We start from the raw sequence: 23,465 nt of genomic DNA on the forward strand, positions 1-23,465 counted from the left end.
TACTCATAATACTAATATCATCGGTATAAGCGGCCAGTTGAACCGTTCGGTTGGTCAGTAGGTTTCCTCGTCCAGTTTGCATTTGCCTAACCGCATACTTGAGTGCGAGGTTAAACAATGTTGGAGCCAGCCCATCTCCCTGCTTTAGTTCCTGCGAAATTTTGAAAAAGTCTGTCCGGTGGTTTCGTATTCGACCACATGCTTGAGTTTCATCCATTGTGGCTTTAATGAGTCTTATTAGCTTGTGTGGTATTGCCAATTCAGCCAATATATAGTATAGTTTGTTCCTTTTGACTGAGTCGTCTGCCTGTTTGAAGTCTACAAACACGTTGTGAACATCAATATCGTGTTCCCATGATTTTCTCAAGATCAGTTTGACTGTAAATATTTGATCCAGTGTCGATCTTCTCCGTTGGAAGCCCGTCTGATACTCTCCAATAATATTTTCTGCTAGTGGTTGGAGCTGCTGGTTTATAATATAAGTGAGGACTTTATATGCTGTACATAGTAGAGACATTTCACGGTAGTTTTTGCACTGGAATTTGTCTCCTTTTTTATAGATCGTTTATACTATACTTTTCTTCCAGTCGTCGGGTATTTTCTCTTCTTGCCATATGTCTTTGATGAGAGCGTGGATGTGACTTGCTAGGTGGTCGCCACCTTCCTTATACAGTTCTGCTGGTATTTCGTCAACTCCCGGAGCTTTATTATTTTTCTGGGCCTTAATAGATTCGAAAATTCCTCTGTAGTTGGAGCTTCTACTCCATTATCTACTTCATTCTCTTCTACGTAGTTCATACCCATTTCATCTTTCATGTCTACTTTGTGTTCCAAGTAGGGTCTGAAAATAATGCTTCCAGGTTTCTGTGACTTTCTGTTGGTCACTGATTATTTGCCCACTTTCATCTTTACATAGACTTGTTTGAGGTTTATACCCACTTCTGATCTTTTTAGGTACTCGTATGCCCCTCTAATTTCGATGTTTTTGAAATTTTCTTCCCTTTGTATCTTTGTGGACCCTCCTTATTACTGCTTCATTAGTTTTTCTTGCTGTCCAATATATCTTCAGCATTCGTCATGAGTCCACATTTTCAATGCTTTAATTCTTATCAGTATCGATACTTTTAGCGTCCACACTTCTGCACCATACAAAAGTACTTACCAAACATAACACTTAACCATTCTTTGCCTTGGTTTTAAACTGAGTTGTTTATTGCAAAGAAATTACTTCATTTTCACAAAAGTAGTTTTATTTATATGTCTGGATCTAACTGGTTCTTTATCACAGTTCCTAAATGGAACTCTGTGTCGAAACTAAATCTTTAGCTGTCTTTCTTTATTTTAGTTTAACACTTTCTTTATTTTAGTACACATTGAGTACTAGGAATTAAATTTGTTGGAACTTGGCTTAGATAAACTGCAAAGTGTAAATTCCTCAAGTCTATTTTATTTATCGTTCCTTTTCGTTTACTTTGCAAACTATAAAAAGCTCGGATTTAAGCTGTCGCCAGAATTTGTTTTCCAACATAAGAAATATTTAGATCTCCGGCTCTTTGGATGTCGTTTTGTTTAGTTTTAGAACAGTAAGTATATACAGTATAAACAGTAAACGTTTTAAATCCTTATATTATTCCTCGTCTCCCTTTTTTAAGTTCACGCCTAGGTTTTTACAAAATCTCATCGTTAAGATACAACAGGAAAATATTTAGACCCCACTCTTTTTTTTACAATATAAACAAGGGACTACATTATGTTGCTGAAAGTAATGAGAGTGTGCACTTACAAAAACTGTGGGGGATATCCATTTTGCATCGTCGAGCACACCAATATGCTCGAAGAATTTTGTTCTTCTCCGTCGTTACATTTTCTCCGGTTTCGTTTTAGAAAAGTGTGGGTCGGTAAAATGAGGAAAACCGTCAACTCAAGCACCTCCCAAAATATTGCATAAATATGTTTAATATTATTTTATGTCTACGGGGTAGATATACGTAACTAAGTAAACCACTATTAAATTTACAGTAAACTCTTTCTTAACGGACACCTCTCTTCGCCGGACACCTCCTCTATACGGACGATTTTTAAAACAAAAATCATTCGGCGATGTATAAACCTGAACCCTTTAACTCCCTTAGACGGACACTCTCAACAACGGACGCGGACAGTAAATGAGATGTACAGGGTTATTCACTATATTTTGACCCCCCTGTAAACTGCTTTATTTACAGAATTAGAAAAAAATGGTAAATACAAAAGGTATTAGATTTTTAAAATATGATCTTTTGACATATCGCAGACCTAGTTCAATTGTGCCACAACTGCAAAAAATTCGAATTTTGGGTTAAGGCTGTAGAATATTGCCTATATAATGGCCCATCTAATGCAATACAGCTTGAACTAAAATATTGTTTTGGATAAGTATAAAGTGAGTTATTTCGGTATTTCACTGTAGGGTTGTTGGAGGTTTTGAAAATGCAATACGGCCATAACTGGGAGATGTGGCGATAATATACACTGCCACAATACAACACAAGAATCTACAGGTCGAGCAAGTCTCGTAAATTTCACGATTGCGAGCCACGCTTCACGCAACCGTGTTTGCGTACTTGTGTTTCGAGTTGCGTGGTCGTGCGGAGTTATATTTACCAATTCGCGCAATCGTACTTGAGACGCTGTGTCGTCAGGTGAGGTGTTTGAAAATTTGTGTAACTTGATTGCTTGATTCTGTGGTGTGAAGGTGGTTAAACTTTTGTTTTATTTTTTTTTTTGTTTTGTTTGTTTTTGTTGTTGCGAATATATCGCAGAAAGTTTTTAGATGAAGTAATTGTATGATGAAGATAACACAGAAAATACAAGAGGGCAGCATACTTTGCAAAACAACTGCTACAATTTGAAATCAACAATTTGTTAAGTTGTTGTCTTGCAGGTAAAAAAAGTGACTTTTTAAAAAAATTATATCTTGGAAACTAAAAATTATTTTTATTTATAATTGAAACATGTAAAAGTATAGTACTCTCAAAAAAATTTCAGCCAAAAATATTCATTTTTGTAGAGTGGACTGCAATTTTTCGACAACAGCCCTTTTTTGCGGTGAGCAGCATAACAAGTCCAGTCTCATCTGAAATCAAAGTTTCTTGTAGTTTATACCTCTGGCTAGTGAATGAACAAAAGATTTTTTATTAGATGAGGTCATTTTTGTTTTATAAAAAAAACTACTTTAAAAATGAGAAAAATTGGGGTCAAAAATGTGTTTAAACTTATGTAAAATCTTCAAATTTCATTTTTTTTTTAATTCCTTCGTTCATATTCTAGCCAGAGGTATAAACTACAAGAAACTTTTTGATTTCAGATGAGACTGGACTTAGTTATGCTGCCAACGCAAAAAAACTTAAACTCTACAAAAATGAATATTTTTGGCTGAAACTTTTTTTGAGACTACCTTAAGTACTATACTTTTACATGTTCCAATTATAAATAAAAATAAATTTTAGTTTTCGAGATATAATTTTTTTAAAAAGTCACTTTTTTTACCCACAAGACCTATGTAACCCCTTAAAAAAATGTTTGGAAGAATATGTTTGATGGCCAAGATGCATACATATATTTAGAAGGAAAGTTCCTGATTTCTGTAGTATAATACATAATACTGAAAAGGAAGTAGCTCTAAGCGCCGGACTCCACTTGCGATTTGTAGTTGTGAAGATTGAACACATTCTTTCAAATAGAAGTCAATCCATGATTATTTAGTCACAAATGGATTGACTTGTATTTGAAACAATGTGTTCAATCTTCCTGATTACAAATCGCAAGTGGAGTGCGGCGGTAATAACACCAAAATATTCCATATAGGTCCATAGAAGGTACACAGACATTGAAAAATTCCTGGAATATCCCCGAAAACATGTTCCCTGAACATCCCAGGAAAATCCTGTGTCACCATTTTAAACATTACCTGAATGTTTTATTGGAACATTCCATGAATGTCCACGAATGTTCTCTGGACATTCAAAATATATTTTGTAGACATTCCCTGGATATACCAGAAATACAGTGATGAGCGCTGTAATAACCGGCAAAATAGCACAAAAGATGTATTAAGTAGTGAGATAAAAAGACATGAAACTAGTCGAGCTGGGTAGCGATATTAACTTATACATTTAGATTGTATTGATTGTGTACCACCTTCAGACGTATCAGACGAGTTTGGAAACTACCACTGTCACAGTGACAGTTTTAGTTGACATACTCCTCCGATATGTGTAAAGGTGGGATCAATATAACGTAAATTTAAAGGTTAATTTCGCTAAATTTCCCAGCTCAACTAGTTTCATTTCTTTTTATCTCACAACTAAATATGTTGCCCATATTTTGCCGGTTATTAGGGCACTCATCACTGTACATTTTTGCTGATGTGACAATACCTCCTATCTGTTTTTTCATGAGTTTTGTATGAGAGATGGAAAAACATGTTTTAAGGTCACCTCCTGTGTTCATATGTAAGTTTTGACTTGTTTTGTAGTTCATAGATAGTTTAATTTACTACAAAACAAGTCAAAAAATATATGAAAACAGGAGGTGACCCTAAGACAAGTTTTTAGTCTCTCTTACAAAACTCATGAAAAAACAGATAGGATGTATTATTACATCACTGACGATATGTGGCCATACCAAATAATACATCCTTGATAAATATAAACATTTTGATTGAACAAAATCTTTTCATACATTTTTTAATGCAATTTACTGATATTCCTAAATATTTCAAAAAAATGTGTCACATTTGCTTTGTAAACCTTTCTTTTGCCTTTCGTAGCCACATATTCCGTTTCCTTCCTGGTTTTTTGTAGACCACTTCTCTCAGCTGATTCTAAAAAAAATAAAATAAATGGTAATTTTTCTATCCTTTACAATTAACAATCAGAAGAAATATTATTTACAGATAATGATATGCATAATAATAATAGGTTTGTTCTAGCATCAGTTTGAAACCATTAGCGAATAGTGGACCAGCGCGAGTAGAGGGGATCGCACTGGTGACTGCATTATGTTCTTTTACTGACCAACTGTTTGCTGATGGTTTTTGACTAGTTTGACTGTTTGCTAGAACAAACCTAATAATAATGAATATTTTGTATTTTGACAATGACATCTGATGTGGAAGTCAAAACATTAATAAAATTATTTTTTCAAGTTAACTTTCACATGCGCGTCTTAAAATTGTACTTTTAATACTTATATCATAAATAACTATTAAAACTATCTTAAGAGGAAACAGTATCGATCAACAGGTAGCGAAAATGTGTTCCAAGATTGCGGCTGTAATTTTGAATATTTTTTCAAGATATTTGGCACACATATTCGTAATATAATAAAGAATGGCGGTACAGAGCCCAATTTGAAAAATATATTAATATGTGGAAATTACTCTGTAATTAAATACAATATAAAAAAACGAGCTTGTACCGCTATTAAGAAGAACAAAAAAATACACTTTTTTCAAATACAACTTTTTTATCCGATTTTGTGTTATTTTGGAACTACTAAAATTTTTTATTTCATTAGTACAGTGGAACCCCGATAAGTCGGCCCCCGATAACCCGGAAGTCCGGCTAACCCGAACCGATTTTCATCAGACAAAAATTTAACAAATAAACACTTTTACAATTTTATCAAATAAAAATATATGTAGGCAAAATAATATTTGAGAGATAATGTGTATTTGTGTAATTTGAACTACATAATATACAATAGTAAAAATGATTCATGCACACGGCGGCAGAGCGATCGTCTCGGCTTATCGGAAAGAACAGGCACCTGTCTGTATTCCTTTTCCTTTATTTATGTCAAACTGTCTTAGCATTGTTTAAAATAGACGTGACTATTTAAAAATTCTTTTTTAAAACAATGGTCTTAGTCTGTTCTTAAATATCATTGTTCCTTGTGACCGTATTGTGTGTAGTACAGTCGTATTAATCACTTCCGTTCTGTAATCGTGCTTCAGATTGTGTTTGCGTGATTTTTGTCTACGTAATGGTAACAAAACGTAAAAATGTTGTAGTGACAATGGAAAAGAAACTAGAAACATTAGGTAGGATTGATAAAGGCGAATCTTTAATCAATTTATTGCAGCATCATATATTGTCGGTACATCTCTACAGTATGACTGAGTTTTTTACCAAGAAATGAACAAAACTCTACACTCTATACAACTATAGATAATTTAGATGTGTACTGTGCATATGTGTTTCATGTTTTTGTAATTATAATGGAGGTTATCTGTAAGTATACCGTATTTTATTAATTTTTACCATATTCTCCGGCTAACCCGGATTTTCGGTAACCCGGATCGGCCGCGGTCCCGATTAATCCGAGTTATCGAGGTTCCACTGTAGTTCCAAAATTACACAAAATCTAGGCATCGGATATAAAAGTTTATTTGAAGAAAGTGTATTTTTTTGTTCTTCTTAATGGCGGTACAGGCTCGTTTTTTAAATATTGTATAATTACAGAGTAATTTCCACATATTAATATATTTTTCAAATTGGGCTCTGTACCGCCATTCTTTATTATTTTACGAATACGTGTGCCAAATGCCTCGAAAAAATATTCAAAATTACAGTGACAATCTTGGAACACGTTTTGACTACCTGTTTATCGCTACTGTATTACCTTAAAACATTGTAATTTGCTAAACCAGTATATTTTACTCTACTACTACTCTACTAGCTACCTCATTTTCCACTGTTTCTAAAGACTTGTTTACATGGGTAGAGTTTTGAGGAGAGTAGAGTAGTGGTAGTACTCTACCAAAAATGGCTTGATACCATTCACATGAGGAGAGTACAAGTATAGTACAGGGTGATCAGTTAAGGGTAGCGAGCGGCCATATCTCATAAGATATTGGTCGTATAGATTTGAGAAAGAAAAATCATGATAAAAGTCGCCAAGAGAAATTACTGGAAATTATTTTCGAGTTTGTCAAACGTCCGCTAGAGGGCATAACAACCAACACAAAGTAGAAAAATGGAATTTTTATAGAATTTTGTCTAATGAAAGTTTATCGATGATATCATTTTCATATTTACAGACCATTTCCCTACATTTTTTGTCTAAAACGTTTTGTTCTATCTATCAAAATAAAGCGGTGGGGGAAGTTCAATTGTTTTTTTAAACAAACCAAGATTTCTTCCGTTTCTTTTGACCGATTTTAGCAAACTTAGGCTCATATGAAAGAGCATAATTTGCACTACAAAACGCTTATTTGGTTTTGAATTTTTACGTTTGCTGTCGCCGCTAGATGGCGTTAACTGAAATGGTAGCAAATTTTTGAGTTTTTAAAAAAAAAACAAATGTAATGGTATATTAATTTTTATATATTTTAAAAGAGGATAAATTTCTCTATAATTTAATGAAAAGAATTTATTATCTACCTTTTTTTGAACCGTTGATATTGACCAAAATATAATTTTATTACATTAAAAAATGGCACGCCACTGTTTTTTATCAAAATAAAAATCAGTTTTGTAATCTCTTATTAGTTGCTAACAAAAAGAACCTCTTGACTTTTTTCGTTAGACAAACGGTTTTAGATTGAAAAAAAAGTAAATTAGTAATGTTTCGAGATATGGGCGCCCCATGTAAACATATCTTATTTTCTCAATCCAAAACCGTTTGTCTAACGAAAAAAAGTCAAGAGGTTCTTTTTGTTAGCAACTAATAAGAGATTACAAAACTGATTTTTATTTTGATAAAAAACAGTGGCGTGCCATTTTTTAATGTAATAAAATTATATTTTGGTCAATATCAACGGTTCAAAAAAAGGTAGATAATAAATTCTTTTCATTAAATTATAGAGAAATTTATCCTCTTTTAAAATATATAAAAATTAATATACCATTACATTTGTTTTTTTTTTTTTAAACTCAAAAATTTGCTACCATTTCAGTTAACGCCATCTAGCGGCGACAGCAAACGTAAAAAATTCAAAACCAAATAAGCGTTTTGTAGTGCAAATTATGCTCTTTCATATGAGCCTAAGTTTGCTAAAATCGGTCAAAAGAAACGGAAGAAACCTTGGTTTGTTTAAAAAAAACAATTGAACTTCCCCCACCGCTTTATTTTGATAGATATAACAAAACGTTTTAGACAAAAAATGTAGGGAAATGGTCTGTAAATATGAAAATGATATCATCGATAAACTTTCATTAGACAAAATTCTATAAAAATTCCATTTTTCTACTTTGTGTTGGTTGTTATGCCCTCTAGCGGACGAAACTATGCCTCAAACTCGAAAATAATTTCCAGCAATTTCTCTTGGCGACTTTTATCATGATTTTTTTTTCTCAAATCTATACGACCAATATCTTATGAGATATGGATGCTCGCTACCCTTAACTGATCACCCTGTACTGATGCTAGTATAGTGAAACCGATTTTTGTATTTTTAAACACTCTTGATTATAAGTGCACCTTAAATTCTTAATTTTTTGCTTAAGCTCGTTTACTCCAAAGCCCCCTTTGCCATTCTTTCTACGATTTCATCCTCTGCAGCTTGCTGCAAACTTTTATTTCTGTAGTATACACTACCTAAATTCCATAAACACTGGTATTCGCCGTATTATAGCTCTACAAGTTTTAAAGTTTCATCTTCGGTGAACTTCATTTTCACTATTTACACAAAACACAATTCCAGCCAGAATGACAGCGCCCCCATGTACTCTCCTACCTACTCTATTCTGCCATAATTGAGCGTGTTCCATGGGTAGAGTGTGCAGCCGAGTAGACATTTTGGCAGTAGTGGTGGTCATAGAGTAGTTACTTTGCCATAGGTTGCTAGTCACTCTACTTTAACTCCAACTATACACTCTACCAGCTATTCTACTGTGCTGAGCATTTTTACAGGTAGAGTTACTCTACTCTATCAAGTACTTGCATCATTACTCTACCTGTGTAAACAAGTCTTAAATCTACTGAATGAAAATCTACTTAATCTTAATCTACTCTTAATGAAAAATGTCTAAAATCATTTACCCACCTAGTATTATTGTAGAATTTAAGACAGTCCAGTGCCTTATAAATAATTTCAATATGAATATTTTTCACTTTAATTCTCCTTTGATACCACTCCATTTTAGATTTTGGGGAACTTATTTCATTGTGTTTATAGACCATATTTATTGAAGGAACCCAATCTGGAGATTGTTATTATCGATTAAGTCGGCTGATTTTCCTATAAGATTAAAATGTTAACATCTTCAAAAATCGTTACTGTTGTAATTGTAACTTACCAGATATAAAATGATTACAGCAGACAGGACAGGAAAATTTTCATTTCGCTAGTAAAACCTGTACATTGTATTGCAATTAACCATTGTTGTCTCTCAGATACCTTATTTAGTTCAGTTTAAAAGTGAACTTTATCTTGACTTTATCACAATTACTTTGCATTTCACACTTCAAAACACAACACAACACCAATGAAGCATATTATCTTTCTAAATTAATACTTCCAGAGAAAATGTTAAATTAATCTTTGTACAACACAAAATTACAAAGAAATACAACTAAAATTATCTAAAACTCATTAAGAACAGATAGAATAAGATTTATCTTTTACACCCAGTAGCCATATTGACATATTGATTTAATTTTGAAAACGATTATATTTAAATTTGGTAAATATAACGCCGCACGACCACGCAACTCGAAACACAAGTACGCAAACACGGTTGCGTGAAGCGTGGCTCGCAATCGTGAAATTTACGAGACTTGCTCGACCTGTAGATTCTTGTCAATACAACCGATGTAATTCAATACGTTCAATACGACCACAACTGCAAAAATCAAGAGAGACGTGGCGATAATATACACTGCCACAATACAACCGCTATAATTCAATATGGCCACAACTGCAAAAATCAATTGATTTTTTCATTATATTGCCGCCGTATCTCCTAAGTATTGTTTTATAAATGACTTTCTTCACAATGCAATAAAGCCATAACTACCAAAACAATAATAAAGTTTTATTTTTAATAAATTGTAATAAGATCCAGACAATAAGTGTATAATTTACTACCTAAATTGTAATTTTGAAGCCAGTCACTCTCAAACTAAATTATTTACAGGGCATAACGCATTTACTACAGAACGTTTTGCTCATTTCTCGAGAATATTGTGTTTTGCACTTGTGGCACTATTGAACTAGGTGTGCGATATATAACATACTAGTGACTTCATCCATCTGGGCGTGATGACATAATCGACTATTTTTTAAATTAGAATAGGGGTCCAGGGTGTCCAAAAATATTTTTTTTAATTAAATTAATTGAAACAAAAAGAAGAATGTATGTAATTTATTTAATTTAAAATACATTTTACTGCTGTTAGACAACAGAAATAAAAGTTAGTTGCACACATAAACATTGATTTTTGCTTAAATTCAATGTTCAAACTTCCAAGAGGCAGATGGGAGGCAGCTTGAACATTGAATTTAAGTGAAAAGTAATATTTATTTGTTCAATAAATATTTATTTCTGTTTTTCTGACAGGAGTATAATGTATTTTGAATTAAATAAATTACATACATTCTTCTTTTTGTGTCAATTAATTTAATTAAAAAAATTACTTTTGGACAACCTGTATAATTAATCATGTTAATGTTTATATTACTGAATAGGGAATTCAGTAACCTTTCAAATGAGCTAGCACTCGACCCCTATTCCCATTTAAAAAAATAGTCGATTACGTCATCACGCCCAGATGGATGACGTCACTAGTATGACATATTATATGTCAAAAAATCATAATTTAAAAATCGAATAACTTTTGTATTTTACATTTTTTCTAATTCTGTAAATAAAGCAGTTTACAGGGGGGTCAAAATGTAGTGAATAACCCTGTACATGCGGACAGTAAATGAAAAAGTTTACATTTTTTTTTCAAATATTTTACAATATAAATGACGTGTAGAATACATTTATTATTTAAAATCATTACAGATGTCCACGACGAAATATTTGATATTTTTCACGTTATCAAGACTAAGTAATAAAAATTAAAGTTTGTGTCCGTCACTGAAAGAAATGCGACACTAGAAAATTGTTAAATTATTGTTTTGACTGGAACAAGCAGTATTTAAGAATTTTAACCGAAATGTCTGATGTAAGCCAATTTAATAGACGTAGTTGTATGATGAGTGTTTTTGCAACGTGAATAATATGGGGTCCGATAAGAGAAAGTTTTAAATTTGAAATAAAAAGTCGATGTGGTTCATTATGGGGAGGCTTTGTTAGACAGTTAACAGAAAAAATTGTCATTGGAAAACCTCAAGCCAGTGAAATTTTAAAACATAAAAGTGATTTAATTAATCAGTTTTCTGAGAGCGGAAAACTGAAAGCTTAAGGAAATTTTTGAAAACCGAGGATGCTGGATTTGACCTAATTATTTTCGATTGATTTTGTAAAGTGCGCTCTAAAAATATTCCTGTTTCTGGTAAATTATTCAAGAAAATGTATTAGGATTTGCAAGGGAACTAAGCGTTGATACGAAAGCTTCTGTTGGATCGCTCGAGAAATTCTCTAAAAGACACAATATTTCCTTCAAATCTGTATGTGGCCAATTTCAGCCGAATATCAGCTGCTGTAGATTTATTTGTGGTTTCTAACTGGAAGGAAAAACTGCCCACTTTAATAAAAGTATACGCTCCGCGAATCATTTTTAACGCAGATGAGACGGGGTAATTTTTTAGAGTTTAGAGCATTACCCAAGAAAACCTATACTCTAAAAGGAGAAAGATGCACTGGAGGTAAGGTTTGTAAATATAGGATCACAATTATATTTTCAAACAATATGATGGGAAATAAAGAAAGGCCACTGGTAGCCGGGAAAAGTGAAAGTTCACACGCAGAACAATTATTACCTATCTAATGGTACAGCAATAAGAAGTCGTGGATGCAAATGATAAAAAAAATCATCACAGATGGGTTAAATAAATTTCATAGAAGAATGCAGAGAAAAAATCAAAGTTTATTGTTCCTAGACAATACTACGTCTCAACCACAACTTGTGTTATGTAATGTTAAAATAATTTTTCTATTTATAAGTATATACCTACAACATATTATTCATGCACTTATATTTTAAAATTTTAAGTTAACATATTTTTTTTCTCTTCAACGGACACCTCTTTTAAACGGACACTTTATGCGGAACAACTACTGTCCGTTTAAGTGAGAGTTCACTGTAATACAAAAAATAGAACAATTCAACAAGAATGGAATAAACAAAATAGCATGCCACAAGAATAAAGATTAAGCATATTAATCATAATCATAATCATTAATCAGCCCTTTTCATCCACTGCTGGATATACGCCTCCCCTATTTCCTTCCAGCCTCTTCTGTCCTGGGCACTTATAATCCAATTAGTGTCCTTTTTATATCGTCCGTCCATCGCATGCATGGCCTTTTTCTACTTCTTTTATCGGCTCTTGGTCTCATTCCATTTAAGTTTAGCCAACTGATATACATCTGTGACTCCTGTTCTCAATCGTAGTTCTTCGTTTGTTATATATATCGTCGCTGATTTGCAAAAAGGGCCCAAGTAACATTTTTTAATTTTTACTAAGTGGAACTTAGCTCCTTTTTACACAACCAGTTTAAAATAAAATGTTACTTGGCAACAAAAATAATGATACAATCTCAACAACAGTAAGTAATATGACCCCTTTTACAGAATAGGTAGAACCTTCGTATGTATCATTTTTGCACATTTGCACCATTTGCATTTTGCACCATTTTGCAAATCAGAGACGATACGGTTCCGCAATGACACACCAATCATCGACCTTTCCATCTTACGTTGAGCAATCCCTAGCTTCTTAGCAGATGCGGTTGATAATGATAGAGTTTCAGCACCACAGGTCATAACCGGCAAAACGAATTGGTCAAAGACTTTCCGTTTCAAGCAGATTGGAAAATCACTTTTAAATACGCCTCTGAGTTTACCGTATGCGGCCCAAGAGAGGATAATTATTCTTCGTTTCAATTCGCACGTTGGATTGTCTCTCGTGATTCGTATTTCATGACCAAGATATTTGTACTTTTGGCAAAATCCATTTCGGAAACGTTAATGACAATGTTTTTACTGGGGACTAGGTTTGTCATTAACTTCACCGTAGATATGTTAATTTTTTACTTAACCTGAAAGCATACTTCTTAAAGGTCTTGCAACATTATTCTAATATCATTTAAACCGTCTGCCAGTAGAACTACATCGTCTGCAAAACGCAAGTTTGTTGGATTTTCATTTTTCATCCTCATCATCAATGGCGCTACAACTCTTCGTGAGTCTTTGCTGCGTTTACTATTGCCTTCCATGTTTGTCGGTCCTGTGCCACTAATTTCCATTGTCGCATGCCCATTTTCTCTAGATCTTCTTTGACTGCAACTTTCCTCCTTTTTCTAGGCCGCTCTACGGACCTTCTTCCATCTGACCTTTACCAGAACACATTGTTTATAAGGAGATTGTCGTTACTTGCAGCTTTGTATTTTCTCCTAATTTTAAAAGTTCTGTGGAAAAAATGGAGGGCTAATTTTATTTCGTACCCCTTTTGTATTATCCTGGAGGTATCACTAAGGTTTTGGTTTTTGAATTATCCGAATATCTGTTTTCTTTTAAGAGCTATAAATAAAAACACTGCTTTGAAGGTTTTTTTATATAAAAATATGAAACGCACTAAAATTAACAAAACAAAACAAAATTAACAACAAAACAAAACAATTCAATAGCGGGTATGTCCACCTCTTGCAGCAACGACTGCTCGCAATCTGTTTGGCATCAAATAAATATGTGTTATCCGTGCCTGAAAATATAGCCCGATATTCCTTTGCCAGGGTCATAACTGTACCAAATTTTCTAGAGGCCTAGGATGACGGCGAATAGCTTTTTTTAATTCATCCCATAAATGCTCAATAGGACTGAGATCTGCGCTGCATGTGGGCCATTAAAACAGGGGTTCCCAAACTGGGGGGCGCGCCCCACCTGGGGGGCGTGAGGACATATCAGGGGGGGGCGCGAAAGAAGTTGAACATTAAATTAAATTTAGTTATTTGTCTAAAATTAAAAATTAACCGCTTCAAATACCTCTTTTCGACAACACTGTGAAACGCCGCATTGATGATATCACCGAAGACATACAAATTAGATAGTTGATGCAGTAAAATAATCGCCATTTTTTTCTATTCAACTAGACGAGAGTATTGAGTACCGACATATCACAATGTTATCAGTTAATTGTTTATGTTCGGTATATTCAAAACAAAAGAATGAAAGACGAGCTACTCTTTTCTACAGAGTTGGAGACTGGAGACCACAACAAAAGCTATTAATGTTATGAAAGCAGTGTGAGAGTTTTTTGACAAACATGAACTCTCTTGGCAAAAACTGATCAGTTTATGTACAGATGGCGCACCTTCAATGCTTGGTTTTCGCTCAGGCTATTTACAATTAGTAATAGAGAAAAATGCTGATGTGATTGGGATACACTGTTTTATACATCGACAAGCCTTGGCAGCAAAAACCCTTCCAAATGAACTTATGGCTGTCTTAAAGTTGTGTATTAAAGTACTACATTAAAAAAACAGTGCGTTGAATACTCGACTGTTTAAAACTCTTTGTGAAGATTTAGAAAGTGATCACAAAACACTGTTACTTCATACAGAAATACGATGACGACTCTCAAAAGGAAACATGTTGGCAAGATTATTTGACCTTTGAGATGAAGTAATCACCTTGGAACATCAAAAGCAAAATGAGCTAAACATGGCCTTCAAAAAACATTGTACCCAAGTAATATTGGCTTATTTGTCAGACATCTTTGACTCGTTGAACAGCCTTAACCTAAAACAGCAGGGTGGAGACTCAAATATATTAGTTACTCATTGTGATTGAGGCTTAGTTACTCAACTTTGGAGGCGTAAAATATCAGCAAACCCCTGAAATTATTCAAATTTCTCTAAAGTAGAGCCAATCTCAGAAGAAACACGCTTCAAGGACATTTATGAAGGATCAAGTTTGAAAATCCAAATATCAAACCATTTGGAGAGCCTAATTGAAGAGTTCCAGAAATACTTCCCAAACACTTGTGACAATTTTATTTACAGAATGTCAACTGATCCATTTCATGTCAACATAGACTCCCTGCCTGAATCGCTTCAAGAAGATGCTTTGCAAATAAATCCAAATTATTTTTTGCATGATTCCTCTGCCAAATACTTTGTTATAATTGACAAACCTTCATTTTGGTTCAAATATTTCAAAGTGTATCTTAGTGTATCACGGGAAGCTCTTCATTTATATTTGCCTTTTTCAAGTAACTATTTGTGCGATTTTCAACACCCGTGGCAATTAAAACAAAGTATCGGAATAAACTTGATGTTGGTAGTGACTTGTACTGTGCACTTACTAAAATTCAGCCACCAATAAGCATACAAGAATAAAAAACCGCTAAACGCCGTAAAAATGAGTGGCGCATACAATATTCCAGCTACAAAAGATCTGATATGAAAATTACGTGGCGCGAAAATGTATTATCATTTTGATGCAAAACAAAATTCTAGTTTTATTTTAAAAGATTTTTCCATAATATTTGCTAAATTCGAAGTAAACGCGCCACAAAAGAGTTTCAAAATTCAAACTGTATCAAATTTACTCTTTTGTGGCGCGTTTACTTCAAATTTAGCAAATATTATGGAAAAATCTTTTAAAATAAAACTAGAATTTTGTTTTGCATCAAAATGAAAATACATTTTCGCGCCACGTAATTTTCATATCAGATCTTTTGTAGCTGGAATATTGTATGCGCCACTCATTTTTACGGCGTTTAGCGGTTTTTTATTCTTGTATCAGGAGTTTTTCAAGTTATATACAAATTAAATGTATGAAGTTGAATGCAATTTTTCTCGATTACACGTCAAGCTTTATAAATGGTCACCTTTGTCGCATTATCTCCCAAATGATCTAGTGACCATCGAATGTATACTAGATTTTTTTTCTAGTCGAAATAGAATAAATAAAAATATTGGGATGGCCGGTAAATGAACTCAGATTATCCGTTACAGATCAAATTTAGCGTCGTAACCACTACAACTACATAAACCATTTCGGGAATAATAGTTAATTGGATTATACATTTCTAACTTAAGACTTCTAAACGGCTTAACCGATTTTGATCACTAAACATGAGTTTGAAACGTATTGACAAGTAGTATCTGATGCATCTGAGTTCAAGTATGAAAACTAAAGTTGTTACAGAAATTATTGAGCTTGAACTGTTTTTCCCCATAGGAAATAGATTTGATCATACTTATGAAGCGTATAACTTAAAATTTCTAATTTTTCCGGATATGAGGTAAACAACGTTAGATTAGCCTAGAGTCCTTCTACAAACGCTCAGTTATTGGCGCAATTCGTAGGTTGAAATTTTGAGTAATTGTCGAAAAACCAAAATTTTCAAAGTTTAGTTTTTCAATTTTTTGGCTATACTGAGCCGTGTGTACGTCTGAGCTTGATCGCTTAGGCAACGTTTGAAAACCTAACTCAACCCTATTGATGTGGTTTATTTGCGATTTTCCTGTCTCTCCTTGAACCTAAGATATATACGCCCAAAAAATTTGCCATTTTGTATCTACCTAGCCCTATAGCTGGCTTACGGGTAGTCAGAAGTCAAAAATTACACCGGTTCTGAATCGGCCCTCACACCCTCTTGAAACAGAAAAAAAATCAGATCGGTGTAACTTTTCCACATACATACATACATACATACATACATACATACATACATACATACATACATACATACATATGTACATATCCACAAACATTTTCCCCTTTTTAAATAAAAATTGAGTTCTAATTCTGAGCTCGCTAACTTTTAAACGGTATAACCGATTTTCAAAATTAAACATGCGTTGGAAAGGTCATGATCTATGCTATCAGAAGCCGCAAAGGCCGAACTTAAGTTTTTGAAATTTTTGGGAGTTTTGGAGACGAGAACGAAAAACAGACCCTAAATAGGAAAAGCCGTAAAATCCACAGCCTTGGACCAAAATGAAGAAGTAATATATGGATCTAGGAGTCTTTTCCTAAACTTTAAGATGGGATTTGGCTCAATTTTCAATTCAGTCAGGTTTAGAAAATCGAAAATTTCGTGTATATAATATATAGTGTCGCATGTAGGGGTTGTGCGCCACTGGCGAGAACTGTCGTTCTCTGGTAATTTTCAAAATTAGATGTGCGTTGGAAAGGTAATGATCAGTACTAGCAGAAGCCGCAAAGGTCGAACTAATATTTTTGAAATTTTTGGTAGTTTTGAGAACGAGAACCTTGGTCGCAATCTCTCCCAAATGATCTAGAACTTACGACACCAGTGATAAGACAATCCGAGTTCATATCCCAGCCATCCTAATAATTATGTAATTATGGCCGGCAAATGAACTCGGATTGCCCAATCAAACTAGCATCGTAACCACTACAAGTACATAAACCATGATTGATTAATAACATTGATTTTTTCGATATAAACTAAATTTCGATAACCAATAAATCGAAAACTATTAATTTTATCAAAAAAATATAAAACATTTTTTGCTTACAATTAATGTTTTTACCAACATTTGCGGTCAAAATATAATAAAAAATTTCCACCCTCGAGACGGGGTGGCAGCCACCCCATGGTAAAAGCGTCTTTCGGAATCATACAGATTTTGATCCTTAGACTCTCCACTACTTATTCTCAAATTTTCAAGCAAATCGATCCATTCTGTAAAAATTGCGAAGTGAAAAGTTTCAGTTCCTGGACTAATTATACTTTTGGAGCTCTATAACTTCTGAACGGCTGAACCGATGTTGATCACTAAATATGAGTTTAAAACGTATTGACAAGTAGTATCTGATGCATCCAAGATCAAGTATTATAACTGAACGTATTACAGGAATTATTGAGCTTGAAAAACGGTTTTTCCCATAAGAAATAGATTTGATTATACTTATGAAGCCTATAACTAAAAAATTCTAATTTTCCCAGATATGAGATATACACCGTTAGACGCGTCCTGAGTCCTCCTACAAACGCTCAGTTATTGGCGCAATTCGTAGGTTGAAATTTTGAGTAATTGTCGAAAAACCAAAATTTTCAACGTTTAATTTTTCAGTTTCTCGGCTATGGTGAGCAGTGTGTATGTCTCAGGTTGATCGCTTAAGCACCGTTTGAAATCTTAACTCATCTCTATTAATTTGGTGTATTTGCGGTTTTCCTGTCTCTCCTTGAACCTAAGATATATACGCCCACAAAATATGCTATTTTGTATCTATCTAGTCCTCTAGCTGGCTTACCGGTAGTCAGAAGTCAAAAATTAGACCGGTTCTGAATCGGCCCTCACACCCTCTTGAAACACAGAAAAAAAAATTCAGATCGGTGTAACTTTTCCACACACACATACATACATACATACATACATACATATCCACAAACATTTTCCCTTTTTTAAATAAAAATTGAGTCATACTTCTGAGCTCGATAACTTTTGAATGGTATAACCGATTTTCAAAATTAAACATGCGTTGGAAAGGTAATGATCTTTGCTATCAGGAGCCGCAAAGGTCGGGCTTAAGTTTTTGAAATTTTTGGGAGTTTTGGGGACGAGAACGAAAAACAGACTCTAAATGGGAAGGGCAGTAAAATCCACACCCTTGGACCAAAATGGAGATATGACATATGGATGGACGAGTCTTTTCCTATTCTTTAAGATGGGATGTGGCCCAATTTTCAATGCAGTCAGGTTTAGAAAATCGAAAATTTCGTGTATATATAGTGTCGCTTGTAGGGGTGTTGTGCGCCACTGGTGAGAACTGCCGTTCTCTGTGGACTAGTAAATAAAATGCAAGCATATCCATCGCACTAACCAACCTAATCTATTTTTCTTTTATTAATAATTTTTGTATTTAATGGAAACTGATATTGTTGTATCTTATGGCAGAATAAATAAATGTTTTGTTTTCAAGCTAATGCTTATTTGTTTTTGTTTTGTTCCTATTTAGGCTCATACAATTTATTTTAAAGGGGGGGGGGGGGCGCGAGAAGCTTTCATTTCAACAAAAGGGGGCGTGGTACAAAAAAGTTTGGGAACCCCTGCATTAAAATCTTATCAATCCAATCTCTATTTTATGAATCCATCAGTGTTTTTATTTACAAAAAATGGTACAGCTCTTACAAGAAAAGAGATATTCGGATAATTCGAAAAACAAAATTTTAGTGATGCCTACAGGATAATATGACAGGATTATGAAACAAAATTAGTTCTTCAATTTTTCCACAGCATTTTTTAAAGTTAGTAGAAAATACAACGCTTCCATTGACCCCTGTATAATGCCATGCAAGCAAAATTTTTGTGTTACTGGAATAATACCAAACAATACCAATACATGTACCTACAAACTGGTGCAAGAATCTTGAAAATCGGAGTATAAATAATAAAGTTATAAATTGTCAAACTTAATCAAAAATTTTGGGTGGCGGAATTTTGTACCGGTGAGTGTATATTGGTACAATAATACTACCACACCATTCTTTCGGCATTATTTGTTGTTGCCAGGCCTTTTCGAATAATTGATGGATTTTACTTAGGAGTTCATGACCGCCTGTTTTAATTATCTCGGCATCAATATTGTCCAGACCAGGGGATTTATCGTTTTTAAGCGTTTTTTATGGCATGCGTAATTTCTTCCATGCTTGGTGGGGGTATTTCTAATTCGGCCGTTTGATACTCATGCTCTCCGTTGTTTCCACCATTTTCATTGTTTTCATCAGTGAAATTTTGGATATTCACAAGCTCTTCACATTGTTTCTTTAAGCAGTATTCGTCTTTCCGATTGGTAGGTTACTAACCTTGCCAATTAACCCTCCACATTTTATCCGGGCTTGGGACTGGCTGTTAATTTTCTCCCAAATTGGAGCTGGAAGGTCAGATAATAGAACAAGCCATGGAGTTTAAATACCTAGGCATCACACTATCTAGCTACGGAAGGCTCGAAACAGAAGTGGAAGATCAAGTGAATAGAGCAAACAGAGCCGCAGGTTGCCTGAATGACACAATATCGAGAAATAAAAATATCGGAAAAGAAATGAAAGGCAGAATTTACATAACAGTTATTAGACCAATAATGACATACGCGGCAGAAACACGACCCGACACAGAGAGGACAAAAATATTGCTCGAAACAGCGGAGATGAAAACCCTTCGAAAAATCGAGGGTAAGACTCTATGGGACAGAGCTAGCAATACAGATATACGACGGAGGTGTAAGGTGTATAACATTAATAACTGGGTAAGAAACAAAAGAATATAATGGAATGACCACATAAGCCGACTGACAACAAATAGGATAGTCAGGACAGCGAAAGACGGTTCCCCAATAGGAAGACGATCAGTGGGAAGACCACGAAAGTTATGCAACGACAACTTATTAGAGGCACATTGAAAAAACAGACAGAGTCATGTCTATACAAAAAGAAGAAGAAGAAGAAGAAGAAAAAGCTCATCAAAATATTCAGCCATCTTTCTATTATTTTGTTTTCGGCAGCCAGCATTTCTCCATTTTTATCTCTTACGAAGTTGGGTGTCCTTATATACGAGCCTCTCTGATGTTGTCTTACCTCTCTGTAGAAATTTTTACTTTGATTGCGTCTGTGTTTTCCTTCTACTTTTTTAATTTGTTGTTGCAGATATTGTCTCTTTTTTTTTGTCTAAGTGTTCTTCTACCTGCGGCTCTTTCTCTGTGGAATCGAATATGTTTTTCTTCTGATGAGTTCGACAGATAATCAATTCTTATTTTGTTTGTTTCTTTTGGATTTTGTCCATCTATATTGAGACCTTTCTCCCTCCAATCAAGCATTTTAACCTTCGGATGACCAACGGGGGTAAATTTTGACCTCAATGTATGTTTATATTTAATACATTCAGAAATATTTACAATTTTAAACTCAACATTTTTTCATTTGATTTTAGTATCATTCTAGATACCCTCATATTTTGTAATAAAAGAAATTCCTTATATTTTACGAAAAAAAAATATTTTCTGAATTTGGGGTCAAAGACGAACTCCCTTGGCCTTCCATATTCCAATTTTATGTTAAGTAAATACCATCTATTATGTGGAATTGTTTGTAGGAAACATTCCAATATTGAAAAAAAAATTGTTTGTGGCGACGTAGTTAGTGTATATTTTAAAATTTCTTTCGTTCTATGTTCAGAATGACGAGTCTTAACAAAAGATGTAATTAAAAATATGTTTTACTAATGTCTATTTATCATTTATTACACAATACTAACAGTCAGATTACGAATACATTATTTTATTTCTTAAAACAACTAAATTTTTTTGTCAATTGTCATTTTTGACTGGGAGTCATTTTTGACCCCCGTTGGTCTTCCGTGTAAAAAAAAAAGTTGGTCATCGGAAGGTTAAAGGCGTATTTCAGAACGATGATAAACAGCTTAGGTGACATAGTATCGCCCTGCCGTACTCCTCTGCCAATCCGTAAGGGATTGGTATTCTCGTGCAGTTTCACTACCATTATGGCGTTCTTATAGATGTTGTATATTAGCTTGGTATATCAATAATCGATACGGCATACATCTAAAGCACTCAAGACTTAGCGTCCAGCTCAACATATCAAATGCCTTATGGAAGTCCACAAAGGCAAGGATAAGTGGCCTGTTAGTTGTACTCAATTGATTTTTCAATTACTGTCTTAACTTTTATCCGGGCAAGGTGGGCCCGGCAGACCCGAGACGACAATTCTTTTATCATAAACTGATAAAAAAAAATTTATTGAATTTTATGCATCACTGAATTTGTTTAGAAGTCTGTTTCCTTCAACATAGTCATGAGCTATTCAAAATATTCATTATCATTTTTGAAATTATTGCGTCGAAAGAATTTTGTCACGTAAAGGGCCAATACGGGCCTGTCGGGCCCTACTTGTATTTATACCTAAAGTCTAAATCTTTGTTACAGAAGTTAATCTGGCAGACAGGTAATGTTTTTGTGGATTATGTAAAAGAATTTTATGATTCCGGAAATCCAATAATAAAGTCTAAACGTGCAACAAACAATTTAAACATCTCTTTGATGTGAACATCAAAGAGATGCTTACAATAAAAGTGTTATATCTATTCCAAATGAACTGTAAAAACTGATAATGATTGTTGGAATGTATTTTTAGGTAGGTACCTATACATATTTTGAAATAAATAATGCATCTGCTATCAGTCGTATGATACCGATATTAGTGTCGACAACTACTAAGCCAGTAAAATTATATTGAATTACAGTGAAAGTAGATAGTGCGAATAAAATGTCCCGAAAACCATTATCAGCTGCAGAACTGCAAGATGTTGCTAATAATTTATGGGATTCCGATGATGAAGAATCTCCTGAAGTAGTTGGCACTGAAAGTCACTCTGAAATTGAAGATCATCTTTCGGAAGTAAGTGAAGAGGATGATCAGCAAGTAGTATTGAGTGATAATGAAGAAGAATGTGTAGCTATCAGTTCTCAGATTTCAGAGTGTGTAATTTTTGAAACTATGGATGGAACTAACTGGAAGAGTCAACCACAACCGACAGGACGTATGCGATCCTGCGACAAAATAAAAAGCAAATTACACAAAGTAATGTTAGCCCCTGGTCAAAGTGTTGATGATCCTGTTGATTCCTTTTGTTTGTTTGTGGACGAAAAAATTGTGAACGAAATAGTGAAGTGTACAAATAAAGAAGCCAAAAAATTCCTGGGGATAGAGAACTGGACATATTGCGACTCTACCGAGATATATGCCTTTATTGGACTCCTACTAACTGCACGGCACCTGAGTGTCAACAATGATAATGTAGATATACTTTGGAGTAAGTTTTATGGCCTTACTATATTTAAAGCTACCATGGGGTTAAAACGATTCAAAAATTTGCTAAGATTTGTTCGATTTGACGATAAGGACACGAGGTCTGAACGAAGAAGAAACGACAAATTAGCAGCAATACGCGATGTGTGGAATTAAGTCAACCAAAACTTTCAGAAATACTATTTGTCAGGAAAAAACATAACGGTAGATGAGCAACTTGTTCCGTATCGATTATTTATAATATTTACGATAACATTTTTTCTACAAAAGTTTTCTTGCATTTCATTATTTTGTTCAAATCGTTCAGGTAGATCGCACCCTCGAGGTAGACCACATACTATAGTAGCACTTTTTTTTAAAGTAGTCAATTAAAATTTAATAAAAAAATCAAAAAAGATAGGTCTGGATCCCGCGTATGAAAAAAAAGTTGATTAATAGCAAGCTGAAAATTTGTTAATAGCTTAAGGGTGTCTAGTCGGATAAACTTTCATATACGGGAACACTGTAA

The 23,465-nt window shown here is 34.0% G+C and overlaps 1 protein-coding gene and 1 long non-coding RNA gene across 2 annotated transcripts in view; both read right to left on the reverse strand.

Annotated features, from left to right (window-relative positions):
- LOC126888692 (uncharacterized) overlaps positions 1-23,465 on the reverse strand; it is a 52,902-nt gene that overhangs the window by 20,199 nt on the left and 9,238 nt on the right. The gene's annotated exons all lie outside the window — the stretch shown is intronic.
- On the reverse strand, positions 4,708-9,783 carry LOC114329608 (uncharacterized). Its single transcript, XR_007699439.1, has 3 exons — positions 9,285-9,783; positions 9,032-9,226; positions 4,708-4,864 (listed from the first exon to the last, which is right to left on the reverse strand). It is a non-coding gene; the product is annotated as an uncharacterized LOC114329608 (long non-coding RNA).

The sequence above is a fragment of the Diabrotica virgifera genome, chromosome 7, assembly GCF_917563875.1.
Source record: "Diabrotica virgifera virgifera chromosome 7, PGI_DIABVI_V3a".
Classification (NCBI taxonomy): Eukaryota; Metazoa; Arthropoda; class Insecta; order Coleoptera; family Chrysomelidae; genus Diabrotica; species Diabrotica virgifera.